This window comes from Ambystoma mexicanum, chromosome 10, assembly GCF_040938575.1.
Source record: "Ambystoma mexicanum isolate Mex_15411 chromosome 10, UKY_AmexF1_1, whole genome shotgun sequence".
Lineage (NCBI taxonomy): Eukaryota > Metazoa > Chordata > Amphibia > Caudata > Ambystomatidae > Ambystoma > Ambystoma mexicanum.
The window spans coordinates 717,366,369-717,388,651 of NC_090932.1; positions in this window are offsets into that span (position 1 = coordinate 717,366,369).

Sequence of the window (22,283 nt, forward strand, 5' to 3'; positions counted from 1 at the left end):
CATCACGTCACTTACGCGCATAGGCCCTTTCCTCGGATTACACGCATTCACACGCGGACGTGCAGTTTTTTCACGTGCGCTGAACCACTATGCTAACGTGATGAGGGAAACGCCCGCGCATGCCCGCGCGCGTCACGTCACAGAGGCGCTTACGCTTGAAGGGCCTTTGGTCCAATGAAAGCTGGTACGAGTGCTGATGGACTTACGCGCTAGGGGCCTTTCCTTGAATTACACGCTGACGTGCACATTTTTCACATGCCAAATCACTCCGTATCAAGCTGGCCACGCGAAAATACACGGAAGACCACGCTCCTGCCCAAAAGGCCGAATCACTGCCCCCCAGAGCCCCGAGCAAGCTCCCACCTGCCATCTGTTGCTGCCTGACTGCCTGCTGCCCATGTGCCCTGCTATTTTCTGCCTGCACATCAGCCAGGGGTCCAGTTGCTGTGTCCACCCCTGCTGGAACTGAAGACTCCCGACTGGGATACCATTGCTCCACAGCCCAGCCCCAGGACCCAGTTGCCCACCCACACCTGCCTCTGGGGTTGCCATGTCGGGCACATCTCCATCTGGCACCACTGGCAACCCCCAGCCAGAGAGGCAGAGGGCCACCAGCTTCAATGCCACCGAAGTTGATGTCCTGGTGGAGCATGTCCTGGGGCATTATGATGCCCTCTTCGGAACAAGACGCGCCAACAAGGAAGGATGGACCAGGATCTGGACGGACATCGTGACTGCCATCAACGCGGAGGGGGTGGCAGTCCGCCAATTCCATCATGTCAAGAAGCGCTGGGAGGACTTCAGGTCCAGGACCCTCAACAAGGCCCGGCACCTCGCGGAGGGGTCCGGGTCAGCCTGAGCAACATCCAGATGAGGGTCCTGGAACGCGTACGCCCAGCGCTCCACGCCCAGATCCTTCGGAGGCAGACCCGTCTGGAGTTGAGCGATAAGTGGCCAAGCATTGCTGTGTGAGACAGGGCATGTTGCAGTGTGCTGGTAGTCTGATATTTGCCTGTATGTGTGACATAGGCCATGTATGGATATGTGTGTGTGCAGGGACAACATGGTCATGCATGTGGGACCAGTTATGTGTGAAGCACATGGTAGGTGCATGTGTTTTCATGCAACATGGGGACCTCTATGCAGAATGCACACCTGAAAACATGCCGGTCTCTGTTCCTGGACATGGAGGGGGGATGAGGAATGGGTGCTGATGTCATATACATGTATGGTGCACATGTGTGTGTGTGTGCGCCAGAGAAGTGTGTGCTTCACTTTGAAACGCCATGGATGCATGTGACTTTGAAGGCAACATCTTGGTTTACAGGGGCACTTGTACATGGGTGTTGATGTTGATTGCAGGCGCCGGGAGTGTTTCTGCATGTGTGTTGCATGCATTGACCCATGTGTCGTGGAAGGACAGGATGGAAGTGACATTTGACAGTGCCACTCATGTGTTATTGCTTCCTGTCTAGGGTATTTTGTGCTGTACCTTGATGCTTGTGTTCTATGTCTCCCTCTACGCAGCGTCAAGTGAAGAAGAGGGCGGAGACGGCGCTGTGGAGCCAAGCGGCGGGAATGCCTCCACCGGGAGGCAACGCATGGGCCAGCCACCCTCCCAGGAATTACCATCATCCTCGAGCGAGGGGGCTGGTGCTGCGTCTGCCACAACAGCTGTGGCGGAAGGGCCGTGTGAGCCCCCACAGGGGCTACCAATGGCGGAAGATGGTGTGGAGACATCCAGGTTGGTGGTCTCCACAGAAGAGGAGGATCCCACTACTGAGCCGCACATGGGGCCTGGTGGGGGTAGTACCACTGGTGCAAGTGGTGCAGTCCAGGGCCAGGGTCAGGAGGCAGCACAGGTCACTGCGGAGGGGCCTGTGCATGTCGCTGTCCTTGACCCTGTGACTGCACCATCATGCACCAGCAGGGAGGCCCTGTCCCAGGCCCGTCCGCAGGTAGGGGAGAGTGCCATATCACCTGCCTCTCGACTACCTGCGGACGAGGGGTCCCGCGACTGTATGGGATCCATCCTGGTGGGTGTCGCATTGCGCACGCGTGTCATTCGTGATGACGTGCGTTCTTCCGGGGCGGAGAACGCACGCCATCATAAAGAGCAGCGTCGTGACGTGGCACTGCTGGGAGAGGCTGTGGTTGGGGGGTTCCTACATGTGACGCGCACTCTGGCGGACCTCTCCTCCTCTGTGGAGGCTATGCGCCGGTCATTCTCCACATCGTCTTCTGGCCCAGATTCCACCAGGGCCTGCTGTGGACCTGGCCTGACCAACAAAGCCAGCTTGGTGGAGATCCCATCCCTGCCACAGTCTGGAGTTGGCGGTCCAGCAGGGGTGGACACCACAACTGGAGAACAACAGATGGAGGATGTGCAGGCACCATCGGACAGGGCACATGGACAGCAGCAGCAGCAGCAGGAGCAGGCTGTAGGTGGGAGCAATGATGGCTTGGGGCCATCAACATCGGAGGGGCAGGCATCGGTCGGAGGGCAGGAGGACCCTGGACGGGAAGTGTCTTCCGTGTGGCAGCGGTTGGGCCATGCGATAGATGCGGAGCGGCAGCGGGCGGAAGAGGCACGCCTCACGATGGTCAGAGCGGAGAACTCCATGCATAGGGCCCTGAGGCAGGCCGAGTGCCTCGAGGCCATTCGCAGGGACCTGGAGTCCCAGATGTCCTCGTCCCTGCAGACCCTCGGGGCCATGGAAGAGGACCATCTCCGGGACATCGAGCAGGAGTTTGATGATGCCCTGGCCCGGGACATCAACATGTGAGCCGTTGGACTTGCCCGCTGCCCTTGTAAATAGTTAGTTAGTTACTATTAGGTTTCCTTTAGTGTTTTCTTTATTTTGGACCGCTTGGACAATGGACCACATTTTTGTATATAGTTTTTTTATTAGGTAGTTTTTGGTAGGTTTCATTTCTTAAATTGGGCTCATGGACCCTGGATTCTTCTATTGTACATAGTTCTACATTGGATTCATCTTTTTTAATATTTTTTTTGTGTTCACCATGGAGCAATGGTTTTGACTTTTTATTTCCCCTTGGATTTGATTTATTGAACTGTGACTTCGAACAACATTTCTTTAGGGATTTCTTTTGCTTATGGTTTCTTGATTTTCATAAATTATCGGACATGGACCATTTCTTTTGTTATTCCCATTGTTGTGCGTTTAATTTGATTTACGTTCATGTTATCTTTAATATATATTTTTTTATACTTCCATTTGTGGTATTATCTCATTGGTTTCATGCATGTCATGATATGGGTTTTGACATTCACTTGCACCCATTGTGTGTGTGTGACGGGCATGTGTTCATTTACATACTTGCCATTGGGGTTGTATCATGTAATTGCCATTTCTATGTGAGTGGATGCAATACTTGGGTGGGTCTTTGGCATGTGGAGGCTGCCCATAAGGGCCAGGGATCTATATTGTGATGACGTGTTGGCTGGGGACATGTGTCGGGGCCTGCTGGCAGGTGCCCCGCACTGCTAGGGTATGGGGGTGCAGGCGACATGTGTGGGGGCCTGCTGGCAGGTACCCCGCACTGCTGGGGGTGGGGGTGCAGGGGACATGTGTGGGTGCCTGTTGGCAGGTGCCCCTCAGTGCTGGGGGGTGGGGATGCAAGGGGACATGAGTGAGACATGAGTGGGGGCCTGCTGGCAGGTGCCCTGCACTGCTGGGGGGTGGGGGTGCAAGGGGACATGAGTGGGGGCCTGCTGGCAGGTGCCCCTGACTGCTGGGGGGTGGGGGTGCAAGGGGACATGAGTGGGACATGAGTGAGGGCCTGCTGGCAGGTGCCCCTGACTGCTGGGGGATGGGGGTTCAAGGGGACATGAGTGGGACATGAGTGGGGGCCTGCTGGCAGGTCCCCTGCACTGTTTGGGGGTTGGGGGTGCAAGGGGGCATGAGTGGGGGACTGCTGGCAGGTGCCCTGCACTGCTTGTGGGTGAGGGTGCAAGGGGACATGCATGGGGGCCTGCTGGCAGGTGCCCCGCACTGCTGGGGGGTGGGGGTGCAAGGGGACATGAGTGGGACATGAGTGGGGCCTGCTGGCAGGTGCCCCTGACTGCTGGGGGGTGGGGGTGCAAGGGGACATGAGTGGGGGCCTGCTGGCAGGTGCCCGTGACTGCTGGCGGGTGGGGGTGCTGGGGGACATGAGTGGGGGCCTGCAGGCAGGTGCCCCTGACTGCTGGGGGGTGGAGGTGCAGGGGGACATGAGTGGGGGCCTGCAGGCAGTTGCCCCGCACTGCTGGGGGTGGGGGTGCAGGGGACATGTGTGGGTGCCTGTTGGCAGGTGCCCCTCAGTGCTGGGGGGTGGGGATGCAAGGGGACATGAGTGAGACATGAGTGGGGGCCTGCTGGCAGGTGCCCTGCACTGCTGGGGGGTGGGGGTGCAAGGGGACATGAGTGGGGGCCTGCTGGCAGGTGCCCCTGACTGCTGGGGGGTGGGGGTGCAAGGGGACATGAGTGGGACATGAGTGAGGGCCTGCTGGCAGGTGCCCCTGACTGCTGGGGGATGGGGGTTCAAGGGGACATGAGTGGGACATGAGTGGGGGCCTGCTGGCAGGTCCCCTGCACTGTTTGGGGGTTGGGGTGCAAGGGGACATGAGTGGGGGCCTGCTGGCAGGTGCCCTGCACTGCTTGGGGGGTGGGGGTGCAAGGGGACATGCGTGGGGGCCTGCTGGCAGGTGCCCCGCACTGCTGGGGGGTGGGGGTGCAAGGGGACATGAGTGGGACATGAGTGGGGGCCTGCTGATAGGTGCCCCTGACTGCTAGGGGGTGGGGGTGCAAGGGGACATGAGTGGGGGCCTGCTGGCAGGTGCCCGTGACTGCTGGCGGGTGGGGGTGCTGGGGGACATGAGTGGGGGCCTGCAGGCAGGTGCCCCTGACTGCTGGGAGGTGGAGGTGCAGGGGGACATGAGTGGGGGCCTGCAGGCAGGTGCCCTGAACAGCTGGGGGGTGGGGGTGCAAGGGGGTAATGCGTTGGTGATCACTAGTGCAAGGTGACATGTGGCTTGGCTGGGGGGGCATGCCCATGGTGGATGGGCTGCCTGCGGGACATGACCAGGGGTGCAGGGTAGTCCCCTGTGGTGTGGTCTGCCTGCAGGGGCCATGGAGGGTATAGAGGGAACACCTGGGAGGACCCACACTGCCAATTCACAAACTTCCCCGCACCCCAGAAATACACGTACCCTGCTGAAATCGTGTGTGGAACTTCCCGCGCACCCCAGTAATACACGTACCCTGCTGAAATTGTGTGTTAAACTTCCCCGCACCCCAGAAATACACGTACCCTGCTGAAATCGCGTGTGGAACTTCCCGCACACCCCAGAAATACACGTACCCTGCTGAAATCGCGTGTTAAACTTCCCCGCACCCCAGAAATACACGTACCCTGCTAAAATTTCGTGTGGAACTTCCTGCGCACCCCAGAAATACATGTACCCTGCTGAAATCGCGTGTGGAACTTCCCGCACACCCTAGCAATACACGTACCCTGCTGAAATCTCGTGTTAAACTTCCCCGCACCCCAGAAATACACGTACCCTGCTGAAATCGCATGTGGAACTTCCCCGCACCCCAGAAATGCACGTACCCTGCTGAAATCACGTGTTAAACTTCCCCGCACCCCAGTAATACACGCACCCTGCTGAAATCGCGTGTGGAACTTCCCCGCACCCCAGTAATACACGTACCCTGCTGAAATCACGTGTTAAACTTCCCCGCACCCCAGAAATACACGTACCCTGCTGAAATCGCGTGTTAAACTTCCCCGCACCCCAGAAATACACGTACCCTGCTGAAATCGCGGGTGAAACTTCCCGCGAACCCCAGTAATACACGTTCCCCGCTTGCCGTGTGCTGTGTGGCGGCCCTGTATACTGGTCCAGGGTTAGCACAGCCCTTTGCGCTGGATTGGGGATTTTGATGGCTTTTCCTTGCGCGAGGGGCGTTCTTGGGGGCGTTACTGGCACTGCTGCAGGGTCGCTGCGCCACTCTGCGCCGCGGCTGCTTTTGGTGGCTAAAATCCATGAATACGCTGTGCGCCGAAATGGATTTTAGCGCATGCGGCTGGCGCAGACTATCGCACGCGCACACTGTGAGGCAGCCGCGTGCACCACTTGTGCGCTAAATTCTATGAATTACCCCCATTGTGTTTAAACTGCTTCTAATCTTGGGAATGAACATTAAGTTACACTTTTTATAACCATGTACCTATATCTCAGTCACAATTCCCTTTGACACATGCTCAGTTCCTAGACACACCAATGGGAAGACCAATGTTTTCTTCTCTACTATGGAATATCTTTACTTTATATTAAATCATTATTATTATGGAGAAATATCTCTGATCTAATACACCCTCTAACCCCATATTTGGGGCATAAAACAAGCAATATTTCATCTAAGTATTCAGTTTTATATAAAATAATAACTCTGAAAATGCATGATGGACCCTTAACGTTCAATACTGTGGAAGCCACACATGATATTCCACATAAATAAAGACAGCCTGCCTTCAGAAAAGAAAATGCAACTATCCTGTTTTGTCTCACTTATGCTTTCATTCACATCATATATAAATATCCATATATGAACAAGTAAACATTAAGGACTTTTCTAAGTAAAAGAAATACATTCTCTCAAATATAAACATATCAATTGACACCATTTTTTTTTCAAAATGACATAACCATTCATAGAATACAGTATGAAACCAACAATAACCGGGGAGTATCTGAAGCCATTGCCAAGTGCAGGCATCAGAGACACATGTTGGCTTAGCACATGGCTTAACACTTGACTTTCTTATTCAGGAGGGATTCAACTCTAAAATATTGGACAACATCTGTTATACATTGTTGCTTTCTAGCTTAAGCAGCAATGCAAGAATGTGTTGAAGAGTTCAGTTTATTGCAATTAATCTAAAGTGACGCATTCAGGCATTCCATTGATTTTCAGAATGCTGGAACAGTAAAGCATAACTCCCTCCCTATTCTCCACGACCCATGGTCCACCCTCTCAACACCAAAGTGCAGAAGTTTCATAAAGAAATAGATTTTAATTACTTTGTTTACTAGGGCAGAAACCAATCACAAAGGCTCATTGTTATTCCACATTTGAATTCAGGATATCTAAGACCTCCTTAACATGAAATTATCAAGTTTTGCCATTTTAATTTTCAATCACATAGCATATATGCCTTGAACGTTATTCCCCCTTTCAGTAATAAAGCTTATAAACAGGGTTCTCACTACATAATTTTAATTGCTCTCTGGGAGATAACTAATTTGTGGGACATCTGGAAAACACATTTGTTTAAATGTGCAAGTCCTCGGGCAGTTGGGGACATCCATCTTCTCTAGACAAACTGAACAGTCATGCCCTTCCTGTCAGTATGTCCGCATGCTCCTTGAAATTCCTTTCATGCAATCTGGTTTTGTAGTGAGAACGGCCTTTGCATTCAGTTATTTCTGGAATAGGCGTTCTTAAGGAACATTTCCATCAGCAACTTCTAATTGGAACCCAAATACACTTTTCTCCTGCTAGGCAAGCTCTTGCTTTTTGCTGCTTTCTCAAACATTCTCCCTTCTTCCCATATGTTTGACTTTAAATATCCAGAAAACTCCACCTATGCAGCATAATTTGCCACTGCAGTTTGCGATTGTTCCGAGACTGTGATAGTTCTCTTCTCTTACACACACACAGTAGCATCATACACTTTGCTTCAATTTGCACAGTGCATTGTAACATGTCATAAGGGTTGTATTAGCTGTGGCGTAGGCCTCTCCTTGTGAATTATGATCACATTTGACTGAATTATGTATTTCCATTATCATTCTTTGCACGGAGCTCTGCCATAATGATATATTCTGAATCACAGTTTTAATTCAGAGACATCCTTCATGTGTTTGTGACTGAAAAATTAACAGAGGTAATAACATATGCACATTTATTAATAATTCATACAATTGAACATGTCCTTCTTATGTGTATGTTGTTTTCCTTTAAACTGAAAATTCTCATCTTTATTTGCAGATTTCAAATTTTACAAAGTGTCAAAAACGAGTGCCAAAAAATGTCTTGCTATTTGTCATCGTAAAACACATAATTTCTGAACAGCATAGTACTGTACAAACCACCTTACATTACTTTTTGAAAGCATTCCTTTATTGTCAGAACCATCTGCTACCATGAACAATAGGCTGATCTTAAAAAAGCAGACACATAGTTTAGATGGGGCCACAATGCTCTGACAGGTTGAAGGTTGCTTCACAGCTTTGCTATCTGAAGTTGCCATTACTACCATTACTGATTGACCAGACACTTGTTCACTTTCCATGGCAATTAAAATAAATAGGTCAATGAAAGATCTGGATTTGTAATTTCAGTTAGGTATTTATTTAGGTATGTTTTGTAATTGACACATAGGGCCTCATTACACGGATGGCGGTAATGATTTAACGTTAACGGTAATGTATTACCGGTAACGTTAAATCCCCATGTGGATCACGACCCGGCACACCGCTATTAGCGGCACCGCTAATTACGGTGCCACTAATAGCGGGCAGGCCGCGTGCGCGCGACCCTCCATCCCGTTAATTACGCCATGCCGCTATTAGCACAGCATCACAAGGCCAGTGCACATGCTAATAGCGGCATGGTAAATCCCCCAAAACCCCTTACCGCCATGGTGCAAATACCAGCATCGCGGACCACCCGTTAAGGGAAATGAGCAGTGTTCCCACCTGCCACAGGTGGACCAAATCAGCACAGGTGAAGGCAATGGAGACTGTGGCAGCTCAAAAGGAGCACACCACACCCCTTCCCACACCCCTCCCCACACCAAGATGGTTCCAATACTGGCAGCATTACATGGCCTGGAGGACCTCATTGCAGCGCAGCTGCTACAACAACAGGCAGCACAAAGGAGACGCAGGAGGAGGAGGAGGAGGGCAAGCAGGCACAGCAGGCACCACAACGGCACCTAATCATACCACAGAGGCACCCACCAATACCCAGGATCAGAGCCAGTCCATTCAACCTGACCCCTGAGCAGATACACACCCTGTACCGTCTGGACAGGGCTACCATCACCAGCATCATGGACATGATCCACAACGACATTGTGAGCCTCATAGACATCAGAACTGCCATTCCCCCGCTACTGAAGGTGGTGAGTGTGCTCCACTTCCTGGCCACAGGCACCTATCAGCATACAGTGGGACAGATGCATGGCATCTCACAACCAGTATTCTCACGCACGCTGAACCAGGTACTCGATGCACTCCTGAAGCATGCACCTGAACACATATCCATGCCACAGACTGCCCAGGAGATTGCAAACACAAAAGTTGGCTTCTATTCACTGGCAGGCATTCCAAGTTGCATCGGGCCATCGACTGTACCCATGTGGAATTGGTGGTCCCACATCACAATGAAGTAGTGTACCAAAACAGGAAGCAATTCCACTCTATCAATGTCCAAATGGTATGTGACGCCAACAAGATAATCACACATTGCTGTGCCATATTCCCAGGATCAACACATGATTCCATGGTTCTGCGGAACTCAACTATCCCACGCTACATGGAGCGACACACCGGACAACGTTCGTGGCTTCTTGGTGAGTAGCAGGGCAAGCACATGGCAGCGTGATTTGGGGGGGGGGAGAGATACATACTCCAACTGGGTGTGAATGGGGGGGAGAGATACATACTCCAACTGGGTGTGAATGAGGGGGGGAGAGATACATACTCCAACTGGGTGTGAATGGGGGGGAGAGATACATACTCCAACTGGGTGTGAATGGGGGGGGAGAGATACATACTCCAACTGGGTGTGAATGGGGGGGGGAGAGATACATACTCCAACTGGGTGTTGACTGGCGTCCGTAGGGAAAATGGACATACAGATGTACGCCAATGTCCTTCAGGGAAGGCCACGATGTACTTGAGAAGAACCCACATGCAATTCGAAGGTGCTGAACATTGAGAACAATGCAGGTTGCAAATATCACACATCCATCCACATTGCACATCATGCCACGCCACATATTACACAAATCAGCAACATGGCGCCGACATGGCGTAATACAGAATCAGTGCAGCACAACATCATTCCAGCAACGCGCCCTTGAACGTATGCAAAGGGATCACCCCTAGACATAGCACTGAACCACACACCTATGGCACCACTGAAGTGATGCTTCACAGCATGGCAACATCGGTGTCAGGATGTCAGTACACTAGCAGTGTGTTACCTAATTTGGATGGGCTAGGGACACCTAAGACCTGGCCTCACCCAGGACATGTCAATTACTGTTGGAGGCATGAATGTGGCATTTCTACTTGCAGGGTCGACCTCCCCCTTGCACGTTGCTGTCACACAGACCATCTGCATGTATGCTGTCAATTCAGTACTTGAATCACAATGCAATGTCAATTTGTGTGATGTGAACAGGCCGATCTTGAGGTGAACAGTAACAGGATCCCGTTCATTCCCCCATACAGGTGATGCGGGCTATCCCCTGAAGTCCTGGCTCCTCACACCTGTACGGAACCCACAGAACAGGCACAAGGAGGAATACAATCGTGCACATACCCGTACCCGCATCGTGATCGAGCAGACTTTTGGACTTTTGAAGTCAGGTTTTAGGTGCATTAGCAGGTCTGGTGGTGCTCTCCTGTATGGACATGAGAAGGTGGGCAAGATCACCATGGCATGTGTCATGCTGCACAATATGTGTATCAGACGGAATGTGCCACTGCCCCCTGACGTTGAAATAGAAGCACCTGATGAGGATGATGATGGTGATGAGGACGGAGGTGAAGGGGATGCAGGTGTTGCAAGAGGGGATGGCCAGGAGGGACGTGCTGTGAGACAGCATCTGATCAACCAAATATTCTGAGGAACATGTTTCCGTACTGTCACATGGATATGGGGGGTAATGCACTGGTGTATGTTTTGAAGCACGCAATGGACCCTGTCGCCAATAAAGTACACACACACAATGAAGATGTCCAAGCCTGTGTTTTGTTCAGAAACCAGTGTATTGAGTGACATAAAGGTGTAGTAGTGCAAGCCCAAAAACATCCCACCACCCCCCCAAAACAGACCCAAAACACCCTTCCCACCACCCCCCACAACAGACCCATAACACCCTTCCCACCACCCCCCACAACAGACCCATAACACCCTTCCCACCACCCCCCACAACAGACCCATAACACCCTTCCCACCACCCCCCACTACAGTCCCTCATGTGTCTGCCATGTATTCCCTGGACAATGCATACAGAGGAATCGCCATCAACCCCCTATTTTCCATTGTCCTTGGAAGGATCTTGAGGGTTGCCAGACGTGCGCCTGGTGGTGCGCGATGAGCGCCGGAGGGGGCTTGTTTGTCTCGACCCGGAAGATGAGGACGGGGCAGACTGGCCTTGTTGGGAAAAGTGGCGGTCCATAGTGTCAGCCATGCGGACAAGGACCTCCCTGAGCCTCGCTATCTCATCGCATAGCCTGTCGGAGTTGGCGTCCATCCGCTCGGTGCAGTGCCTCACCGCCTCGACAATGTTCTCTCTGAGATTGGCAGCCTCCTCAACATGCTGGCCGACCAGCACAGTCAACTTGTTTTGGCGCTGCAGGATGGTGGTGAGTTGGGGGGCAGTGCTGGGTGACCGTGCACTGGATGCAGTGCCCTCCGATGCATCCACTGCAGCAGGTGATGGTAACATGGGGGACATGATTGCAGGGTTGGTGTCCTCAACAGTCCCATCAGACCCAGGGGTCTGGAATGGCACAGGCGCTGGGGTTCCAGGGGGGGTTGGGGTGTGCATCTCCATGTGCTGGCCTAGGGTGTCCTCCGGATCGGATAGGGGGCAGTGGCGGCTGCCTCACCAGCGGAGCTAGCCGCAGCTGTTGGTGGTCCCTCGGTGGCTGGCATTGGTGCCAGTGGGTTCACCTCCGGTGGTGGGGCCGCAGTTGGTGGTGCAGCTACTACTGCCCTGGCAGTGGCACCATGACGATGTTTCCTACCCGTCAGGTGTGCCCTTCCCCCCTTGCCCCTGGATGTTGTTGGGGTATCCTCCGGCTCCTGTGCCCTTGCCCTCTTGCATGTAGCTGGTGCCTTTGATGCATCAGCGGCATCCTACCCATCTGTATGTGAGCCTGTGAGGGACGAGAAGGGGGATATCATTGGTTGCGATTCAATTTACTTAATGAAGATTACATGAATGATGCAGTTGTGGCCATTGGGACTCAGTGGTTGTGGATGCAGGTGATGTGCCAGTTCAGTGCCTCATCCATGCATGGGTGTGTTTGGGACTTGTCTCTGCTGATGTGTGCATGTGTGTGTGTTTGGGTCTGACACTGACATGGTGAGGGATGGATGCATGTGTGGATGTGTGTCCATGCATGAGAGGAGTCTGTGCTCACATATGGGGGTAACAGTACATTCACACCGCATCCTGTCATGTGTACACTCACCTCCATCTGAAGTGGTAGCCACGCCGATCTCCATGCTGCCCACTCCCTCAATGGATTCAACGACAATCATGTTTGCGCATGTCTCCTCCCATTCCTTCATCCGGATTGGTGAGCCATCTCCACCGGCACTGGCAATGCGGTGGTTCTCAGCCAGGATGCCCCTCACCCGCAGCCTGAGGTCGTCCCACCTCTTCTTGCATTCGCGCACGGTGCGCGTGCTGGTGCCCACAGTACTGACTTTGAGAGCTACCTCCTCCCAGATGGCTTTTTTCTTCAGCAAGGTTGGGCGGCACATGTCATTTGCAAAGACTACCTCTGCATGCTCTGCAAGGGTCTGTGTTAACATGACCAATTCCTCATTGGTGTATTTTTCCTTGCGCTGCCTGTCACTGGTTTTCTTCAGAGCCTTGGGCATGATGCAGGTGTCCCAGATGAATTTGCACAGCTCCCAACTCAAAACAGGTCCAGGGTGCAGAGGATGGCAATGGATTGTGTTTTTAAAGATGGCCGCCGTGCTCTTTCCGTTCCTGTGCGATGACGCTATTTCCGGTTCCGCAAATTAACAGTCACCGCTAATAGCGGTGACCGCTAATGGCGCGAGGGCGGAGGTGCTATCTGCACTTTCACGGAAGGCGGTAAATGACTTTTTGGGGACTTTAGCGGCATGGCGGTAGGGTCATTAACGGCATGGCGCTATGCTCGTGTCCGCGTACTCGTAATGGTACGCCATTAGCGCCCTCTTGCGAGGGCGGACACGTTAATAGCGCTGTGCCGCTAATTTGCAGTTTTTAGCGCACAACGTGTTATGAGGCCCATAGTCATTTATTCTGGGTACACACAGCTGGGCCCATAAATCTCAATAATGGCCTGGTCAAAATGATGGATAATGGGTCCTGTTCTCAAGAAGCTGAGCTCTGCATGAGCATAACATTCTTTCTCACCAGGGTTCACAGCTTAGATTCCCAGTGGAGAAAATCTACCTGTGATCTTCTGGCTCATGTAACTGATATGTTCATAAATATACTAAACCTCTTATGCGGTTTGCAATTAAAAGTCTGTCTTTTGTAAAGCAAAACAAAACGTTATTTTAACGCATTATTGAAACTGGGCAAAACACAAAGACTACGGCAGTCATTGCCATGGTACAAAAGTGCATTGAAAGAATGAGCTTTGCAATAGGCATGTTTTGCCCAAGCACTACATGCATTTCAACAAGTGTGATGTTTCTGCAATACCACCCATAGTCTTCAATGCAGCAGGATAGCATTTGCCCTAGCATTAGTGTGAAGTGCAGAAATGCATTATAAGGATATTTATGTGTGTATTTATTTATACAGGGATGAGCAATGCTCTTTTGATTGCAAAGTAACCTACAATAGATAAGAAATCAGGTTTGATGGGAAGCAGTGAGCTTCTTACAATGGGGTGAGTTTGGGTGACATTCTGGACAGGTTGTGTGGGGGAGTAAATGGAACAATCACTGGGCACAATATGAGGGTGGAGATACATAGATTAAGGACAACCAACGTTAGACATTTTTAGTGCAGGTAGGCGGTACAGCCAGCTGTGTAATGGATGTGACCATGAAGGATGAAATGCTAAAGTGGAGGCAGTAGAAAGTGAGGGACAGAGTAGATGCAAGGGTAACATGTTAGCTAGAAGGAAGGTTAAGAGGATAACACAGGAGCGAGGAGGTAGGCTTTTGGCTTGTACAAATCATTGTGGACTGTTTCTCGGATGTCGGGGAGAGAATTCCATGCAAGAGGAGAAAGAAGAAAAGAAGAGCAGACATGAGAGGAAGCGCACGGAGGGTGAGGTTCAACAAGCAAGGATAGTCAAAGAGGTAGAGTTAGGATTTTGAGAGGGTTTGTAGAGTTGGTTAGATGAGGATAAATACAGCGGTGCCTTTCCATGGATAGATTTGTGAACCAGGAGCAGGAATTTAAATCTGGCCCTGTTTTTCATCATCAGCCATCCAGCCTGGTGACGGTATGAGGAAGTAGGTGTGAAGTGAGGGAATTCAAAGAGAGTCCTGGTAGCAAAGTTAATGATCTTGTTGAGAGGACACAGAGCATAGTTGAAGAGACTGAACAGGATGCTGGCACAGTAGTCCATTTTACAGAATGCAAGAGTGGTTAAGCGATGCTTGGCAGTGTTGAAAGGAAGGAGGTGCCAGATTTACCTAAGGTTTAGGCCGTTCTGGCGAGCTGCCATTGCAGTTTTAGAGAGAAAGTGCGAGAAAGGTCAGAAATTACACTGCAGTTTCTTACTGACGAAGAGTATGGGAGAGTGTCAAGTGGGAACTGGATAGGCAGGGGAAGAGATGGGAGACAGTATTTGGCAGGGAAGAAGAGCAGCTTTTGTTTGGTAGAGTTTAACATGAGAGAGTGCAAAGCCATCCAATATTTAATGACAGAGAGACATTTCGATGACATAGTGATAAGAGGAGAGTTCAGGAAAAGAAAATATTTGGTTGTCATCTGCGAAGAATTGATACAAGAATCCAAAGGAGGAGATTAGTGACTCAAGAGCAGAGGTGGAGAGTATAATGTGGGAGAACCCAATACAGAGCCCTGTGGAACAACAAAAGTTAGCAGGGTGAGCTGAGAGGTGTTGTTGCTCCAGGAGACAGAAAATTGGTGAAATGCCAGGTAGGAGTCAATCCAGGCTAGGGATATGTTTCAAAAACACTATGGCAATTTATCCCAATGCTAGTTGATTTTGCACTGGCGCAAGGTTTCTGCAATATGGCCCAAGATGTGTAATACACATTGCAGCCAATTTAAAAATAAGTTATTATGAGTAACTCTTAACTTAGGCATGACTTACTTTTGATTTACCAGAAATAAGTCAGATCTAAGCCATAGTCACTTTTAGCAATTTCTTTGTTAAACAAGTATCCCTCCAATGGCAAGTCAGATCAACTTGTGTGTATATCAGCTACTATGTCCCAAAGTTGCCAAACCTCTTTACTGCAAACCTATGCAAGCTTCAAAGGTCAGCTAGGAAGAAACTCTCACATCAGGAAAAGATTTTGTTCTTTCGACCCCATTAGAATATTGGAGTAGGTTCACAGGTAGAACATCTAGATGAGGGGGTGTGGTTTTGGTGCCACTGAAGATGGCCGCCTGAAGTGAGCGCTCCGTCTCACCCAAAAATAACATCGACATTTTTTTTCAAAACTTTTACTTTTTTATAGACTTACTAATGCCCCATGGACCCCGCATTGTCAAGGGCTTCATGTTTTTAGGGAACCGAAGCCTCAGTGACTTCTGAAGCCCCCGGAACTGTATCCAGCCAGAACGGGTGGCAGCATTGTCTCAATGCGACCACACTGCGTGAGGAGAAGGTCGGCGCCCCGCCCACTATAGAGCACTGATGTCGGCCTGTGAGTCCTCCTCGGGCACAGCGCCACCTCTGGTCGAATGATCAATATGTCAGCTTTCTCAGGCTGCAAAACATAAGTGCATCAATTCCGGCTTTTTTAAGCATTTCTACATGACATGAAAGTAAATAAGAACTTCTGTATTATAACGTATCCAAAACACTAAGGACCTATAGCACTGCCAACACAGAAACTATTAACAAAGACATTGCATAGTTTTATGGTATTCCACCTGGTGCTTCATGTTATTAAATATATTTTATGCTTTATAAATACTATATTGCTTTAAAAGTAACGCAACAATATAGAACATTGGAAGGAAGGTGAAGGAAGAAAACAGAGGAAAGGAATAGAAAGAGAAGAGCGGGGAAGAAAGTAAATAAGAGAGGAGGAAAATAGGAAAAGGTAAAGAAGGGGAGGAGAAGAGAGTGAAAAGTGACTTCTTTCACCAGAAGCGGAAAAAAGGGGAAAAAAATAAAAAAACATCTGCAGTGCTCAGACAAAACAATACTGTCATCAATTAATTTTATAACCGAGGTTAAAAAACAGTGGGCCCCATTCCGGGTTTGGAGCTAACCATGCAGTGATTAGCTCCATGGTTGCCTCCAAAACCGTCCCAAATCCGGCATGGTGAATGGAGTAATTACCGGTCCATTCCAGGGTTGGAGGGACCGGTAATTCCCCATTCACCTTTGCCCTTCCCCATTCCCATTTCTACCCCATAGGGCTCAATCGGAATGGGGAAGGAGGTAATTACAGCATCATAAATTACGGTACCGTAATTACCTCCGAAGTACCTTTGCGGGTCCCGTACTTAACTCCTGCTAAAAGCAGGAGGTAAGGAAGGACCCGCAAAGGGACCTCAGAATACGGAGGTGAGGAATTACCGGCATCGACACCCTTTCTGGTGCCGGTAATTCCTTACCTCCAACCTCGGAATGACCCCCATTGCCTCCCATAACCCAGTTTCAGACCAACAGAATACCGGGCACACACTGCCTTTCTTTTATCAAATTTTCTGTTTGGCCCTCCTTGTCATAAGGGCTGCAAACAAAGGTAACCAAAAATCTTCTCTCATGAATAAAGATCCTACCCCTGCCTCAGCTAACCTTAAGAGGCCCAAAAGTGATTTGCCTCCTCCTCTTCCCTCAACAGATCCGCCATTGAAACCATTCTCTCCGAAATAAGAGCACTAAAGCCCTTCATAGAAACAACAAATCAAAAAATTCAACAACTGGATGATAGATGGAAGGGCTTTGAGAACAGAATGGATGAAGTAGAGAGAAGGGTGGGCCTTGCAGAGCATATATCTCTGAAAGTAGCACACCTTGAAAAGGTCATCAAGGATCTACAGAAACATAATGAAGACTTGGAAAATCGAAGCCGTCACAACAATCTACACATTTCCGGACTACCAGAAGGCAGTGAAGGCTCGGACCCCATAGCATTTATTTAAAAACTGCTTCCAACCATCCTGCACTTACCTAAGGAAACTCCTTTCAACATACAAAGAGCACACCGGATTGGCCCAATAAGAAATACAACTTCTCCTTGTTCCTCTCCAAGAACTCTCATATTCTATCTATTGAATATACCCAACTACAGATGATCATTACAGCAACTAAAGAAATAAAATCTCTCATCTGGCATGGCAACAAATTATATATTTCTCAAGACGTTGCGAAAAGCACAGCCATTCGAAGAAAATAATTCTTATCCTTCCGCCCTGCACTAAGACAATTAAATATAAGATACGGTTTATACCATCCATGCTCCTTTAAAATAACCCATGAAGCTCGCACAGCTATCTTTGATAACCCTGTCAATTTAAAAACGTATATTCATTCTATCAAATCAGAAGGAATGGATACATCATCTCCCATGAATCCTTCCACATCATCTGGATCTTGAGGCCCAGCTTTTATCATTTTTTTTTCTTGTCCTCCTTAAGCCTTATCAAATGTCATCATTAACTATATTACATAATTCTGGTGAGACGGGTGCTTCATTGGCGCTCTTGTTCTGCATTGAGTAGCTGTAGTTTTTCTCTTTTTTGTTCTACTGCACAACTCAGTCGGTGTCACCGACCCCATAGGCTTTCCCAAAAGCCTTTCCTTCTCCCTTTTTCCCTCTATCCAGAACCCTGGTCTGACCTTCTCACTTCTACATAATTTATGCTGTTCTATCTATTATCCTTTTTACCCCTGAGTGTTCTATCTCATTTCCTTTCTCAAAATTCACCAGAGATGATCAGACCACCCCACCCAAACCCCTTATCTTATGTGTTTCCCCTTTCTGTTTCACTCCCACAATTAAATGTTTCAAATGTATCAGAATTTTGCCAAAAGCCTTCATTATGGTATTGGCTATTATCTTAAGTAGTGACTGTGTGTGTTGTACTTTACAGTAATATAACCAAACCATTATCTTTCTAATATATCTCAATGATATTTAAATGTGTAACCTGGAATATCAAAGGCTGCAATAACCCAATCATAAGAAATAGGATCATCTCTCATCTCAACAGATATAACCCATCAATAGCCTGCATACAAGAAAGTCACCTATCAAATGAAGAAGCAATGAAGCTAAAATCCCTCTGGATTAAAGACATAATTTCAAGTCCAGCTGTAGGAAAGAAAAATGGTGTTGCAATTCTTCTAAGTAAGAAATTACCTTTTAAAATCATAGACAAAGGTGCTGATTCCAATGGACGATGGGTTTGGGTCAAACTCTCAGTTGGTGATACCAATATATCAATTCTTAATGTCTATGGACCTACTTTACCAGATCCTGATTGTTGGTCATCACTTGACAAATGATCCTTAAAAATAGCTTCAATAATCTTATTGTCTGTTGCGATGTAAACCAAGTGCTTGACCCGTTTCTTGATCGCAAATCTAAATGTTTATTTAAAACCTCTAAATCACATAAAGCTTTCAAGAAATGTCTTGTAGAAACAGGTCTAATATATACATGGAGACTCTCACATTCGACGCAGCTGGAGTTTATCTTTCACTCACCTCCACATGACACACTCTCTCGTCTAGATTATATTTTTGCATCCAAATCCCTTACAGGCACAATAATAGATTCTAAAATTTCTAACATCATCATTTCTGATCATGCCCCAGTTTCTACATCCTTCAATTTTGGAGACATAAAAAAATCATCACCCAAATGGAAATTTAACAAATTCCTCTTACAAGATCCGCAGTTTAAAAGTTCTAAACAATCTTTCCTACAGCAATTTCTTTTTCAGATAATCTCGAAAGGGACACATCTATAGTAAATAACTGGGATGCATTCAAAGCTGCACTTCGAGGACATATCATAGCTTACTCAGGGGCTGAAATGGGAATGGGGAAGGTCTGGGCCTGGGTTCCTGTAGGGAGGAATTACCAGGCCCTCCGAACTCGGAATGACAGAGTAATTCCCCATTCTGGGAATCCGGACACGGACCCAATTTTGGCGGCAGCCATGCCGCCAATAGCAGCATGGCTACAGCCAAAATCGTAATGATGCCCAAAATGAACTAACCTCATCATGGTCCCCCCTCTACTTGTCATGGTGGGGTCGACTCGAAACCATTACATTTATGCTTTCCCCCATAGTCTTATACTATCTACAACTTCTACCAGTCCCTTTATCTCACTCATTCTTTAAATCCATCCGCACTATTCTTCTAGTTTTCTTATGGGGCCCAGGTAAATGTAAACAAATCTCCATAGCCAAACTAAAAAACTTGTATGAAATGGGTGGAGTAGGATTCCCGGACTTTAAAAGCATATAACTCTGCGTTCTTACTTAAACAATCCGGCACCTGGTTCACTCCCAATAGTCCCTTTGATATATCTCCTTGATGTGTCATAGAAAAAAACCTTGCTCATCCCTATGATATTACGGACCTCATTTATGCCTTTGGTCATCTTTCATCTGCCCAATCAGATCCTATGAAATCATCTGTATTTGCTCTCAGATTATTTCTTTTTCCACACACAGCATCTCCGGTCAAAGAACTTTCACCTTTAATATGGCAGAACAAAAACATCACTATTAATAATAGAATTATAAATCGCAAATCCTGGTTAAAGTCAGGCATCAAATTCATTCAACAAATTGTCAATTGTCCCTCCATTCCCCCATTCCAACTACTAAACAACCTTTTTTCCATCCCAACATCAGACTTTAACTTTTATAACAATTTGGTTAATGCCTGTTTGGATGCTCTTCATCGCTTCTCAAATATTGCCCTCACACCTGATGCATCAAGACTCATATTTCTAACAATGGTATCCAACATTAAAGCTTCTAAGTTATAAAAGTTTTTATACTCCAAAAATATGCATTGGCCCTCGCGCTCGAAATGGGAAGATGTTCTAGGCTGTTCTTTCAACGAACAAACATGGACACTATTATACTCTAAGATCAAGTGCATATCAACATCAGCCAACATCACACATCTACTGTTCTTTATACATCGTGCCTTTATTACTCCTGTCAAAATGTCCAAATCCAAGAGAAATAATGAAGACAAATGTTGGTCTTGTGGCAATGCTCATGCCTCCTATAAACACATGTTTTTTGATTGTTATTATGTTTATATGTTTTGGCTAAAGGTTTGGAAATTCCTTAAAAGGATCTTTAATACAGATATCCAATTATCCTTTACAAATATAGTTCTCGGTAGCATAGCTGTTAATAATCCTAATTTGCATTCCTCTGACAAATTATATGATTTATGTATTGCCATCACCCTGAAGCTCATTACTTCCAACAGGAAAAATGCTAACAATCTTTCTATTAATGGATGGTGGAATAATATTCGTCATGTACATAGACTTGAGCCTTGTTTAGCCACAGGCACAGGTAACATTGCAAAATGTAATGCAAAATGGCTCTTTTTCACCCGCTATTTGGATAGCTTCAACGCATCCACACATGGTTCGTGAATATTTGTCATGGAAAATGTTTGTCATGGATATCTTATTTTCTAATATATTAAGCTTGTTTATTATTGTCTGTACACTAGCTCAAGTTAATACTATATTGTAAATATTATTTTTGATACTACATCTAACAAAATGTGATTAATACTCCCCTTCCACCCCCCTCCCCTTCCTTCCTTCATTATCGACAAGCATTTGACCTAATATTCAATTGCAAATATTTAATTGGTTGAACTTGATTTATTTAAGATTCCATCTGGTTCCAGGCTATATATAGGTTTGCTATCTAATCAAATTCTTGTAACTCATATGTTCAACAGATTATGCAGTATTTATCTTCATATAAGTTTGTAATTGATTTATTACCCTGTATTGTTATTTCATGTTTATAATTCAATAAAGATTATTAAAATTAAAAAGAACATCTAGATGAAATTGAAATCTGGGGTCACAGAAAGAAACAGTTATGAAATATGAAGGTATAACAAAGAAAAATATCAGGCTCCTTTGATGGGTTGAACTTGAAATGAACTGACTAAAGTGTAGATAGCACATTCACATAATGTCCAGAGCTGCCTTGGTTAGAATCTCATTTTGACGTCAGCACATTCCGGAATTCACAAAATATCAAGTCTCAGCTGGCAAGCAATGCTTAATAAACTGCACAGGTTTAAGCATCTTTGTGGAATATGAGAAATGAAAAGATTGGCCATTAGTCTGGTTCAAATAATTCCCTTCCTCATCGAACAGCAAACATACAACTAATAGAATGTGTAGATACTAGGTGCCTGATTCAGTGTGCTACCAAGAAAAGGCGAGCAAGTGTTTGCACTTTGAGCACGGATTGTGCTGTGTCTACACAATACAAGCACAACCAGAGGTGTGATAGGAGGTAAGGGAAAGGTAAGGACGTTGACTATCATCAATTGTCATATACAAATTAGTAGTAGCTGGAAGAGCACTCTTTGAAAGGCAATTCACATGATGGGGGCACCTGCAAACAAACAAAGTGAATGGTGATTACCAAAAAAAAGAACGCATCACTTCTTCTATCGGAACCTGCTATTGGCCCCTGTTCCAATCTGGCATCTGTCTGATTTGGAATTGGAGCAAATGTGCAATGACTATACTACATTACTCCTACAGAATGTGCTGTTTTTAGGTCTGCCGCTAGACTTCTTTCGCTCTCCATCAGAGCTTGTGTACATACATATTAGAGGGATACTGGTGTCAATCAGTTGCCCCGTGGTGCAAAATGAGTACATCATGATGACAGTTCTGTCTGTTACAATGCCAGTCATTTTATAGAAGCAAGTGTTGTTTTTTGGGGGGAGAGAGTTGTTGAATGTTGCTTTTAAGAACGTTTTTGTTTTCTATGATACTTTGTATACTTGTGTGTTATTCCTTGTGTGCTGGGTTTGTTATTTTTACGGAGATCATA